The sequence below is a fragment of the Dasypus novemcinctus genome, chromosome 9 (genome assembly GCF_030445035.2).
Source record: "Dasypus novemcinctus isolate mDasNov1 chromosome 9, mDasNov1.1.hap2, whole genome shotgun sequence".
NCBI classification, from domain to species: Eukaryota; Metazoa; Chordata; class Mammalia; order Cingulata; family Dasypodidae; genus Dasypus; species Dasypus novemcinctus.
Window position 1 is genome coordinate 31149120 of NC_080681.1, and position 12670 is coordinate 31161789.

General features: G+C 44.6%; 1 long non-coding RNA gene across 4 annotated transcripts in view; it reads left to right on the forward strand.

The window, feature by feature from the left end:
- Positions 1-12670, forward strand: part of LOC101415512 (uncharacterized) — a 111538-nt gene that overhangs the window by 66594 nt on the left and 32274 nt on the right. For all 4 annotated transcript variants that reach the window (XR_011649624.1, XR_011649626.1, XR_011649623.1 and 1 more), the window contains one exon: positions 4069-4429. This is a non-coding gene — a long non-coding RNA (uncharacterized lncRNA). The remainder of the gene's footprint in view (positions 1-4068; positions 4430-12670) is intronic.

Consider the following 12670-nt stretch of genomic DNA (forward strand, 5'->3'; position numbering starts at 1 on the left):
TGCCCAGTTTTAGCTGTGAATGGACAATGATAGCCCTTATCAGGTCATGGTAACCAGAGGTTTGACCCTTCAGGGATCAAACAAGCCACCTAGACCAGCAGGAAGGCTATCAAAGAGTTAGGGGAATCTTGAAAGGGTGGTAGAGGAGGGCAATGGTAAATATCAGTTACAGTCTGGGGACTGATTGCAATGGGGGGCGGGAGGAGTACCTTATCCCATTAACTCTCCTTTTTTAAGTCTCCCCCTAGAAACTGAGCAGCCACCATTTGAGGAGTAATAGCAGGAGAGAGTGAACCTAAGGCTAGACAGGAGTGGATCTCAGTGGTTCAAGGAATCTCTAGAGTGACACCGTGCTCCTCCCAGATTCCCTTCGGTATTTTTCTGGGTAGCCCTCCCTGCCTTCTGGTGCTTTTGCTTCCAAAGGCCCCATAGTTCCAACTCTGGAATATTCCTGTCTGGGGAGCAGACTGGTTGTCAAATGTGCAGAGCAAGTGCTGGTAAGTTCCCGTCTCCTCAGGCACCTTTTAGCCAGGGCCTGACAGGGTTTGGGCCTTCAAAGCCCAGCTTCTTGGCGTCAGTGCCAACAAACCCTGAGGGCTTACTGCCCTGTGTGGCTGGGCCTGAAATCGCACCCTTGTTTTGCTTCTCTCTGCTCCCTGTACTGCGTCCCCCACTCCCTTACCAGCTTCTTCTGGGACAGACTCTTCCTCCAAGAGTCTGCTTCTGGGTAATCCCCACCCCGAGACAAATAATAGTAGACGACACTCAGTGAGTACTTCTCACCTGCAGGGTACTGTGGTAAGAGGTTTTTATAAACACTGATCCACTGAAGCCTCCAGGAGCACCATCAAGTAAAGTAGGGACAATTATAACTTCGCTGGCACAAGACTGCCTGGGGCGAATTTCAGTTCTGCCATTTAGCAGCCATGTGGCCTCGGGCAGCCGAGTGACTTTCCTCACCTGTAAAATGGGAATAAAATATAATTGATTCCATGGGTCGGTTGGGAAAATCAGATGAGTCATGTAAGTAAAGCCCTGAGAGTGCTTTGTAGGAGTTTGCTAAATGAAGGCATACTTTACACAGGGGGCAAATGGGATTTAGATGAAAAAACTTAAGTTCAACCAGCTAAAGTGGGTTTAAAGGCAAGATCCACACCTATCTGAATTATCTCAAAGCCTAGTCTCTTAACCACCGTTCTCTGCCACCTCTGGGCAGTCTGTGACCTCTTCCTTGGCCTTCGTCAATTTCAAAGCGACAGCTTTTTCCCTGCCTGGATGATCTTCACTAATGTTAGGTCGCCAGGAGGAGGCTGGGCCCCCAGCAGCTGCCCTTGGCTGAGGCCGGCTCTCCATCACTGCTGGACATCGCCTTGTCCCAGAGGTCCATTTTCAAGGGGCTCATTTCTAGAGAGTTACATTTTCTTCATCTCATCATCGCCCCCACCCCCCCCAAAAACACACTTTCCTATGCTACTGAAGTAATAGCTTATGAGAACCTTTTTCATAATTAAACATTCTTTTATTGGCTTTCACAATAGAAAAGGTAAATGCAATAATAATTAAAAACATATGGACACATGTAAATGGCTGTGAGAAAACTGTCACTTGCCACCCATGTGACTTTCAGAGGCGCTTCATCCACCCAGCCCTTGACTCATGGAGAACGTCACCGGGTGTCCTCTGGAGCTACGGATGACACACCTGGCAGGCCTGATGAATGTCCTTATAAGGCAGCTGTGGGGCTGGGCCGCTCGGGTGCTTCCCTGGCCAGCTCTGCAGTGGGGCGGATGAAGCAATATCCTAGCCCTGGGAAGGGCAGGGAACAGCTTGCTCCTAATTCCCTGTAGCCCCACACAGGCAGCCCTGTTTCCTTTTCTGTTGGTTTGATTGTGAGAAATCTAACTACAGGGAACCTTGGGAATGAGGCACTTTATCTCCATACCATGCACATTTATTGGGCTGTTGCTGTGCCAGGCCCTTGAATCTCTATTTATGAGAGAGACATTTTGTGCTGAGACTCAGGGTCGCCGCAGCTCCAACACTGCGGTTTCATTTTTCTTTGGGAGCCCTCAACCTCTCTCTGGGTCCCAGGACTTGGGAACGAGGGGAAAGGGAAAGGGCATGTAATGTCCTAAAGCACCAAGCACAGGGCTTTATATATGCCACCTCATTTAATTCTCACAGCGACCTATGAAGTAGGTGCTAAAGTGGAATCTCCCTGAAAAGTCTCCCCTGTTTATCTGGCTTTTCCCCAGATCCCAGGAGAGTCAGCCCAATAGTCCTTGGGCTATTTACATCTTAGCCTCAAATGGCACTTTCTGTTTCGAACCTAATCCTTACAGCTCAGATCAACCACCAAAGTTTTCTTTCCGCTCTCTGCCCACAGCCATCAGGAATCCTGAGCTGAAGCTGGGGGACATTGCCGTTCCAACTCCACCTCCCCACTTTACCCCAACGTGAGACAAGATAGGGGGAGCCTGGATCACCTTATACCCTTAATCTCTGGGCTCCTGGCTCAGGTCCCCACACTTTCGCCTTCAGTTAGTGCTCAGGATCCAGTCTCTTGGCTGGGTAAACAGACCCAAGAGCAAGAGGGTGCCAGGGGCTTCCAAGGAGCCATACCGTTTTTGGAGAAGGCTTGCTACAAATGCAAACATCTTTACGGCCACGACCAGCTTAGCCCTCTCTCTTATCTCCTCTTTCACAGCACTTAGCCCATGTTTTTCTCTTGAAACAGGAGAAATTTCCACTGGGAGAATTGGCAGCATACCTAGGCGACCTCTCTGGTTCTGAAATGCCTCCCCATCCCCTCTCCGAGATCCCCATCCTCATCTCCTTCCATCCTCTCCTTGTTCCCGCCACTCTGGCCACTGTGGTCTTGCTGCTCCTTAAATACACCAAGCGAGGGTTGCCAGATAAAATACAGGACGCCCCGTTACATCGGTATTTCAGGTAAATAGTGAATAGTTTTTAAAGTATAAATTTTGCATGGGAGATACTTACACTAAAAAATTAGTTATCTGAAATTCAAATTTAACTAGGTGTCTAATTGTCTTCTAAATCTACCAATGCTGCGACAAGCTCTTTCCTGTCATCTGGGATGTTCTTCGCCGACAGTCGCACAACTCCCTCCTCACTGAGCTCGGGCCTCTGCCTAAACGCCTTCTCGTCCAGGAGATCTCCCTTGACCCTGTTTCTCCAAGAGTAGCCCGTGGCTCCCTCCTCTCCATCTTACTTCCTTTCACAGCCTTATCACCCCCCGACTTCACCTTATATGTTTATTTATTGCTTGTCTCTCCACTAGAATGGAAGTTTCTGGAAGTCAGTGGTTCAGGTCTGTTTTATTCACTGTCTTTTCCCCAGTGCCCGGAACAGAACCTGGTGTAAAAAGGGCACCCGATAACTTTTTGTAGGTGAATAAATTTTTCTGCGTAATCAAGGGAGAAGAGCTTTGAATTTCAGGTGAGGCCAAAAAAAGAGAGAGATGGGAAGTAAGCCCTGAGATAGGAGGGTCAAGAGTCGGAGGGAGAATTGGGGGATAAAGATAGAGATGTGAAAGAGAGAAAGGAGGGGAGGGGAGGAAGAGGAGGAGGGAAAGAGAGAATGAGAGCAAATGAATGAATGAGGAAAGAGGAGATGGGTGATTTTGGTGCCTTTCTGAGTCTGCAGTTTTGTGAGTTCAGAAATGTACAGACTCCATACAGGCCACTAGACCACCTTTCCAAGGAGGAGTAGGACAATATAAAGTTTCAGAGCATGGGCTTTGGCCACACAGACTCATCACTTATTAGCTGCCAGGCTTTAGGCCGTTAATGAACCTTTCTAGTCCTCTGTTTGCCGATCTGTTCAAAGGGAATAACAATATTACAGCATAGAGAAGTTAGGAGGCATAAGTGAGGTAATATACGAAAAGCACTTAAGCAAAGTGTCTGATACCTGCAAGTGCATAATAGAAGGCAGCTGTGAATATTATTTCCATTGACTGCCACACTCCTCCCGCTCCTGAAGTGCCTGTGTCAATCACCTCTTCAAGTTTAGCTGACTCTCGTTTGATGGCTATTTTTTCAGGAAGAAAAAAGGAATTTAAATCACTGCAGGAGAATCACAGCATCCACACCAGTGGTGAGAGCATGGCCAGCCAGGAGCCCAGCGACTCACTCCCCTGTGCCAGCCTGACAGGTGCAGGATTCAAATTCAGTCACGGCACAGGGATGATACTGCACTCAGGAGACTCTGAGGTGTCCAGGAAATAGCTGAAGCTGCAAGTGTTAAATCCAGGAGTGTCAAAGACTTATATGGCTGAGGGTGGGGCATCTAATTGTCAGGGAAGTTGGAAATGCAGAGGCCAGTCCGGCTTCATTGTCTCCTGGCACTGTCAGCCTGGGCAGCGCTAAACCTCTGAGCCTCACGTTCTTCCTGTGGATGATGGGTAAGAATTCCTACTCTTGTCTTTCTTATAGGCTTGGATGACAATAAAATGAGATAAGGTATGACAAAGAGCTCTGGCAACTGTAAACTGCCCTATAAAGCCCAGGGAGGGCCATGACATCATCCGTCCTGTCAGCAGGGCCTGGGGGGTCCCGACTGGCTGACTGCCAGATGCAGGACGGGGGGGGCCCATGGACAGCTTGGTGTCATCCACACCCGGTCCAGCAGACACACTCCCTCCTCCCGGCGCCAGGGTAAAGGCCCATCAGTGATGTGTCCGGGGGATTGAAATGACCCAAGGCCCTCGTACCCAGGAGCTCCATCACCGCGCCCCGGTCAGGCCCTGGGTGTCTGCCAGATGTGCGGTTCCCAGCCCGGCAGCCGCCGGACGGGCAGGAAATTAGCACCAGCTCTGAGCAAACATCTCTGTTCTTTCCATCAGCCACTCAACACTTCGCTCTGTTCGTAACTGTCTACAACTTTGTAGGACTGGCCGTTCCAGCGTCCCTGGCACCACTGACCAAGACATGCCGGAGCCCCTCTGCCAGTCCAGCCTTGGCATCGCTGGGGGTTCTTAGCGCCGCTGGGGGCTGCAGGGTGCGTCCTGGGGCAGACAGGGAGGGGCCTGCTGGGCCCGTGGCCGCGCTGCGGCCTGAAGCGCAGGGTTCTGGCCCAGCCATCGAAGCCCGTTGCCTCTGAGAAGCAACTTTTCTTTCGTCCGCCCACTGGTTTGGGTGTTCCTGGGCCAGAGCTGTCCTCAGCCCACAGCAGGCTTCGTCCTGGCCTCCAGCTCTCCACTTTCCTGCGTTGATTAGGCAAATGTTAACCCTACGACTGCTGTGTCCTGCGGGCTGGGAATACTGCAGTGAGCACAGCAGAATATTTCCCTTGGTTTGTGGAATGCACATTCTAGTGGGGGAAGGTAGGAAACAAACAATAGGTAAGTAGACTAGGAAGTATGTTAGCCGGCGATAAAGGATGTGGGGAATGAGCATGGAGCAGCGTTGGGAGGCAAGGGGTGAGGGCAGGGTAGAGGGAGGGGGTGGCCACCTTGAACAGAGGGCTCCATGCTGACTCCTTGCCAAGGTACCACTTGAGTAAAGATGCAGAGGAGGCAAGCAGGGGGCCAGGTGGATGCCGGGGAAGAGCGTCCTGGGTGGAGGGAATGGCCAGCGTAAGGCCCCAGGGCCTGGACCCCCAGTGGTGAGATCCAAGAGCAGCCAAGTGGCCAGAGGCTGGAGAGGAGTGAGTTGGGGGAGCAGTCCTTTGGGAAACCAGCTGGCCAGGCCAGGAGTGGGGAGCAATCCTAGGGGTGGTTGTAGGAGAAAAGTAGCTCAAAACCCAATGGTGAAAAGGGATGGCTTTGGTAGCTTTTTTTGTTTGCTTTTTTTTTTTTTGAACAACTTTTTAAAAATTGAAGTATATCATTCATACATGAACATGCATAAACAATAAGTATATAGTAAAGATTGCGAACTTACAAAATAAACATACATGACATCACGCAGGAACCTCATACATCACCCCTCCACCAAATCTTTGCATTGTTGTGAAACATTTGTTACAAACTATGCAAGAGCATCATCAAAATATTACTACCAACTGTAGTCCTTATCTTATATTTGGTGTATTTTTCCCCCAACCCATATTATTATTTTTTTAAAATATATTTTTGTTAAACATTATGAACTTGCAAAACCATCATACAGATGTGTAGATTTCCCATACAACTCCATGTCCTGGCGAAACATTTGTTACAGATTATTAGACAATATCATTAGACTGTTACCACCAATCAAGGTTCATAGCATACATTTAGCACACTTTTTCCATACACCTCCATTATCAGCACAGTACAGCTTTGGCATTGATGCAAGAATATTATAGTATTGCTGTTAACCACAGTCTGTAGGTCACACCAATTGTAGTTTCACCATGCTTCTCCATATTGCCATTACCCTGCATTAGTGATGTACATCTGCTCTAGTTCACAGAAGGACTCTCTTGCATTTATACCCTTAACCACCATTCCCAACTGCTTCTGGGTTCACTGTGTTGTTCAGTCCCTAGATTATTCTTTAGTTTTCTTTCTATTGACATTTACTTCCCCAGACTACCCTTTTCAGCCACAATCCCATTTATAAACCAGTTGCTACTCACTATAATGTATTACTATCAACTCTATCCATCTTCACACTTTTACAGTTAAGGTAATTAAAACTTCTACATACATTAAGCATCCACAGTTCTTCTCAACCCTCCTCTTATCTCCTAATAACCTATACTCTAGGTTTAATTACATGTATTTATTACTTGTATTTAGTTCATATTAATGAGACCATGCAATATTCGTCCTTTTGTATCTGGCTTACTTCTCTTAGTATAATGTCTTCAAGACTTATCCATGGTATCACATATGTCAATTTCATTTTTCTCACTGCGGCATAGTATTCCATTGTATGTAAATACTACATTTTGTTTATCCATTCATTGGTGGATTGACACTTGTGTTGTTTCCATCTTTTGGCAATTGTGAACAATGCCACTATGAACATTGGTGTGCAGATGTCTGTTTGTGTCATAGTTTTTAGTTCTTCTGGATATATTCCTAGTAGAGGAATTGCTGGATCATATGGCAGTTCTACATTTAGCTTCCTGAGGAACTGCCAAACTGTCTTCCACAGAGGCTGCACTATTTTATTCTCCCACCAACAGTGAAGGAGAATTCCAATTTCTCCACATCCTCTCCAGCACTTATGTTGTTTGTTTTTTAAATAATGGCCATTCTATGTGGTGTTAGATGACATCTCATTGTTGTTTTAATTTGCATTTCCTTAATAGCTAGTGATATGGAACATTTTTTTCATGTGTTTTTTGGCTATTTGTATTTCCTCTTTGGAGAAATGTCTATTTAAATCATTTGCCCATTTTTTAATTGGATTGCTTACTCTTTTATTGTTGAGTTATATGACCTCTTTATATAGAATAGAAATCGAATACTTATTGGATAAGTGGTTTCCAAATATTTTCTCCAATCGACTGGGCTGCCTTTTAACCTTCTTGATGAAGTCCTTTGAATCACAGAAATGTTCAAGTTTGAGGAGGTCCCATTATCCATGTTTTCTTTCATTCCTTGTGCTTTTGGTGTAAAGTTTAAGAATCCACCACCTACCACTAGGTCTTGAAAATATTTCCCTACATTTTCTTCTAGGAGCTTTATTGTGTTTCTTTTTATATTTAGGTCTTTGATCCATTTTGAGTTAATTTTTGTATAAGGTGTGAGATAGGGGTCTTCTTTCTTTCTTTTGGCTATGGATATCCAGTTCTCCCAACACCATTTGTTGAATAAACTGTTCTGCCCCAACTGGGAGGGCTTGACAGGCTTGTCAAAAATCACTTGGCCATAGATGTGAGGGTCTGTTTCTGAACCATCAATTCAGTTCCATTGGTCTATGTGTCTATCTTTATGCCAATACCATGCTGTTTTTACCACTGTAGTTAGGTAATATGATTTAACGTCTGGAAGTTAAGAGTTCTCCAACTTAACTTTTCCTTTTTGAGATGTTTCTGGCTATTCATGGCCTCTTACCCTTCCAGATAAATTTGATAATTGTGTTTTCCATTTGTTTAAAAAATGCTTGTGGAATTTTTATTGGGATTGCATTGAATCTGTATATCAATTTGGGTAGAATTGATATCTTAGTGATCTTTAGTCTTCCAATCCATGAGCATGGAATGTTCTTCCAATTGTTTACCTCTTTTTTGATTTCTTTTAACAATGCATTATAGTTTTCTGAATACAAGTGCTTTGCATCCTTGGTTAAGTTTACTCCTAAATATTTGATTCTTTTAGTTGCTATTGTAAATGGAATTTTCCCCCCTGACTTCCTCCTCAGATTGTGCATTATTAGTGTATAGAAACACCACTGATTTTTGTGTATTGATCTTGTATCCTGACACTCTACTGAAATCATTTATTAGCTCTAGCAGATTTGTTGTAGATTTTTTGGAACTTTCTAGATATATAATCATATCATCTGCAAATGGTGAAAGTTTTAATTCTTCCTTTCCAATTTGGATGCCTTTTATTTCTTTTTCTTGTCTGATTGCTCTAGCTGGAACCTCTAGAACTATATTGAACAACAGTGGTGAAAGTGGGCATCCTCGTCTTGTCCCTCATCTCAGTGGGAAAGCTTTTAGTCTTTCACCATTGAGTACAATGTTAGCTGTGGGTTTTCATATATGGCCTTTATCATTTTGAGAAAGTTTCCTTCAATTCCTATTTTTTATAGTATTTTTATCAAGAAAGGATGCTGTATTTTGTTAAATGTCTTTTCTGCATCAATTGATAAGATCATGTGATTTTTCTTCTTTGATTTATTATGCGGTGTGTTATGCTGATTGATTTTCTTTTTTTGAACCAGCCTTGCATGCCTGGTATAAAAAACCCACTTGATCATGATGGATAATTCTTTTAATGCATTGTTGGATTTGATCAGCAAGTATTTTATTGAGGATTTTTGCATCTATAGATGCAAAATGGGTCTATAATTTTCTTTTTTTGGTAATATCTTTATCTGGCTTTGGTATTAGGTGATATTGGCCTCATAGAATGAGTTTAGTAGTGTTCCTTCTTGTTCAATTTTTTGGAAGATCTTGAGTAAGATTGGTATTAAATCTTTGAATGCTTGGTAGAACTCACCTGTGAAACCATCTGGTCCCGGGCTTTTCATTTTGGGGAGCTGTTTGATGACTGTTTCACTCTCTTTACTTGTGATTGTTTTGTTGAGATCTTCTATTTCTTCTTGCGTCAGTGTAGGTTGTTTGTACACTCCTAGGAATTTTTCCATTTCATCTACATTGTCTAGTTTTTTAGCATAAAGTTGTTCATAGTATCCTCTTATGATCTCTCTTATTTCTGTGGGGCCAGTAGTAAGGTTCCAATTTTCATTCTTAATTTCATTTACTTGCATCTTCTCTTTTTTTTCTTAATCAGTCTAGTTAAGGGTTTATTGGTTTTATTAATCTCGAAGAACCAACTTTTGGTTTTGTTAATTTTTTCTGTTGTTTTTTTTTTTTGTTCTCAATTTCATGTATTTCTGCTATGATCTTTGTTATTTCATTCTTCTACTTGCTTTGGGATTAGCTTGCTGTTCTTTTTCTAGTTCATCCAGCTGTGTAGATCATTGATTTTAGCTCTTTCTTCTTTTTTAATGTAGGCATTGAGGGATATAAATTTTCCTCTTAACACTGCCTTTACAGCATCCCATAGGTTCTGATATGTTGTATTCTCATTGTCATTTGTCTTGAGATATTTATTGATTTCTCTTGAAATTTCTTCTTTGACCCATTGGTTATTTAAGAGTGTGTTGTTTAATTTCCATATATATGTGAATTTTCCCTTTATTTGGTGCTAGTTGATTTCCAACCTTATTCCATTATGATCAGAGAAAGTGCTTTGTATAATTTCAATTTTGTTGAATTTATTACGATCTGCTTTGTGACCTAACATATAGTCTATCCTGGAGAAAGATCCATCAGCACTTGAAAAGAATGTATATCCTGTGCTTGGGGTGCAATGTTTTGTGTATAAGTTTATTAGGTTTAGTCCATTTATTGCATTATTCAAGCTATTTTTTTTATTGATCTTCTGCCCAGATTTCTACCCAATGCTGAGAGTGGTGTATTGAAGTCTCCAACTATTATTGTAGAGATGTCTATTTCTCCCTTCAGTTTTGCCAATGTTTGCCTCATGTATCTTGGGGTATCCTGGTTAGGTGCATATATATATATGATTGTTATTTCTTCCTGGTGAATCATCCCTTTTATTAAGAAGACATTGGGGGAAGTGGACTTGGCTCAATGGATAGGGCTTGTTGATCCTTTCTTCTGCTTCCTCAAATCTGCTGTTATATGCCTCCAGTATATTTTTAATTTCATTTATTGCACCTTTTATTCCCACAAGGTCTGCTATTTTTCTATGTATGCTTTCAGATTCTTCTTTGTGCTCATCCAATGTGTTCTTTTTTTTAAAGATTTATTTTTTATTTATTTCTCTCCCCTTCCCCCTCAACCCCCCAGTTGTCTGCTCTCCATGTCTATTTGTTGTGTGTTCTTCTATGACCGCTTCTATCCTTATCAGCGGCACTGGGAATCTGTGTTTCTTTTTGTTGTGTTAGCTCTCCATGTGGGAGGTGCCATTCTTGGGCAGGCTGCACTTTCTTTCATACTGGGCGGCTCTCCTTACAGGGCGCATTCCTTGTGTGTGGGATTCCCCTACACGGGGGACACCCCTGCGAGGCACTCCTTGCGCACATCAGCACTGTGTGTGGGCCAGCTCCACATGGGTCAAGGAGGCCCAGGTTTGAACCGTGGACCTCCCATGTGGTAGGCAGACACCCTATCCATTGGGCCAAGTCCGCTTCCCCCAATGTCTTCTTAATATCTTTAATCTCTTTAGCCATCTCATTGAATTTATTAAGGAGATTTGTTTGAACATCTAAGATTTATTGTCTCAACTCCTTTATGTCATCTGCAGGATTATCTTGTTCCTTTAATTGGGCAACCTCTTCCTGTTTCTTGGTATGGATTGTAATTTTTTGTTGGTGTTTCCACATCTGGCTTGCTAGATGTATTTATTCTGGGTACAGTTTCTCCCTTCAGTTTAGGGATTTCTTATCTTTTTTCCCTTGCTGGCTGTGTAGTAGGAACCAAGGATGTAGCTGGTGCTGTAAGCTATGGAGGCTGCAACTACCCACATTGCTAGGAAGTGATGAAGCTTCTCCCAACTTTCTCCTCTATCAGGGGTAGGGACAGAGCTGCAGCCATGTATTATAATCCAAGTTGGGCACAACAAGACTGTCTGTAGTCACCCAGAGAGACTAATGAAGGTTCATACTCCTTCCTCCCTTACCTTAGGCAGGGGCTATAGTTTTGGTCAGCAATCTATGCTGTGTGGGTCCAAAGTGACCACAGTTGCTTGGGTAAACTGATGTAGCACCAGACCCTCTCCCTGTGGGGTTTGGGGGGTGGGGAGGTGGGTGGGAATGGACCCTCTGTAGTGCCCAACAATCTAATCTCTGTAGGCCAAATACACCTGCAGTTGCTCTGAGAGGCTGAGGGAGTACTGTCCCTTCTGCCCTTTAGGGGGTGGGAACAGAGCCACAAATGCTCAACAGTTCAATTATATAAGCTGAAAATACCCACCATTGCCTGGAGAGGCTGAGGAAACAGCAGCCCCCTCCTATCCTATTGGGTGGTAGGGGTGGTTCTATGGGTGCTCAACAGTTCAGTCCATTTAGGCCAAGAATACCTACCATTGCCTGGAGAGGCTGAGGAAACACCAGCCCCCTTCTTTCTTCTTAAGGCATGGAGTTGGATCCACAGGCACCTGATAGTTCAGTCCCTGTTAGTCGAAAGTAACCACCATTGTCCAGAGAACTGTGGAGACACCAGACCCTTCCTATCCTATTGGGGGTGGGGGTGGATTCATAGGCATCCAATAGTCCAGTCCATGCAGGCCAAAGGTCTGCCATTTGCCCAAATAGGCTGTGGAAAGACAAGCCCCTTCTTTCCTATTGGGGGATGAGGGTAGGTCTACAAGTACCCACCAGTCCAGGCTGTGTGGGCCAAAAGCACCTGCTGTTACCCAGAGAGGCTGGGCAAACACAGTCCATCTCTTGTCCTATTGGGGATGGAGTTGCAGCCACAGGTGCCCAACAGTCAGACTTGTGAAGCCCAAAACTGTCTGAACTTGCCCTGGGAGGTTGAGGCAACACCAGCCCCCTCCTATCCTGTTTGGGGACAGAGGTGGAGATGGGCTCAAAGGCACTCAACTAACCTGTTTGTGTGGGTTGAAAACTCCTGCCATTGCCTGGAGAGGCTGAGGATACCCAGCTCCTCTCCTATACTCTTGGTGTGTGGGGATGCAGCCCCAGGTGTCTGACTATTCAGCCTGTGCCAGCGGAGAGTGCTTGCAGTTGCCTGGAGAGCCTGATGCAGGTCCCTCCAGCTACCTCTCTGCTGGAGGTGGGGCTGGAGCCTAGGCTAGGGCTGCAGTCTGATCTTCGTGGAAAGAAGCCCGTCCCTAAGTTTACTGGATTTCAGTCAGCCAGGCTGCCCCTCATGCCGGAGTCAAAATGTTGGCTACCGGACTTCCCCGCTTGGACACACTCAGACCCCAGCTGTCTCTAAAATTATATTTTAGCCAGCTGAGTCCACTAATCAGTAGCTGAAGTCAGTG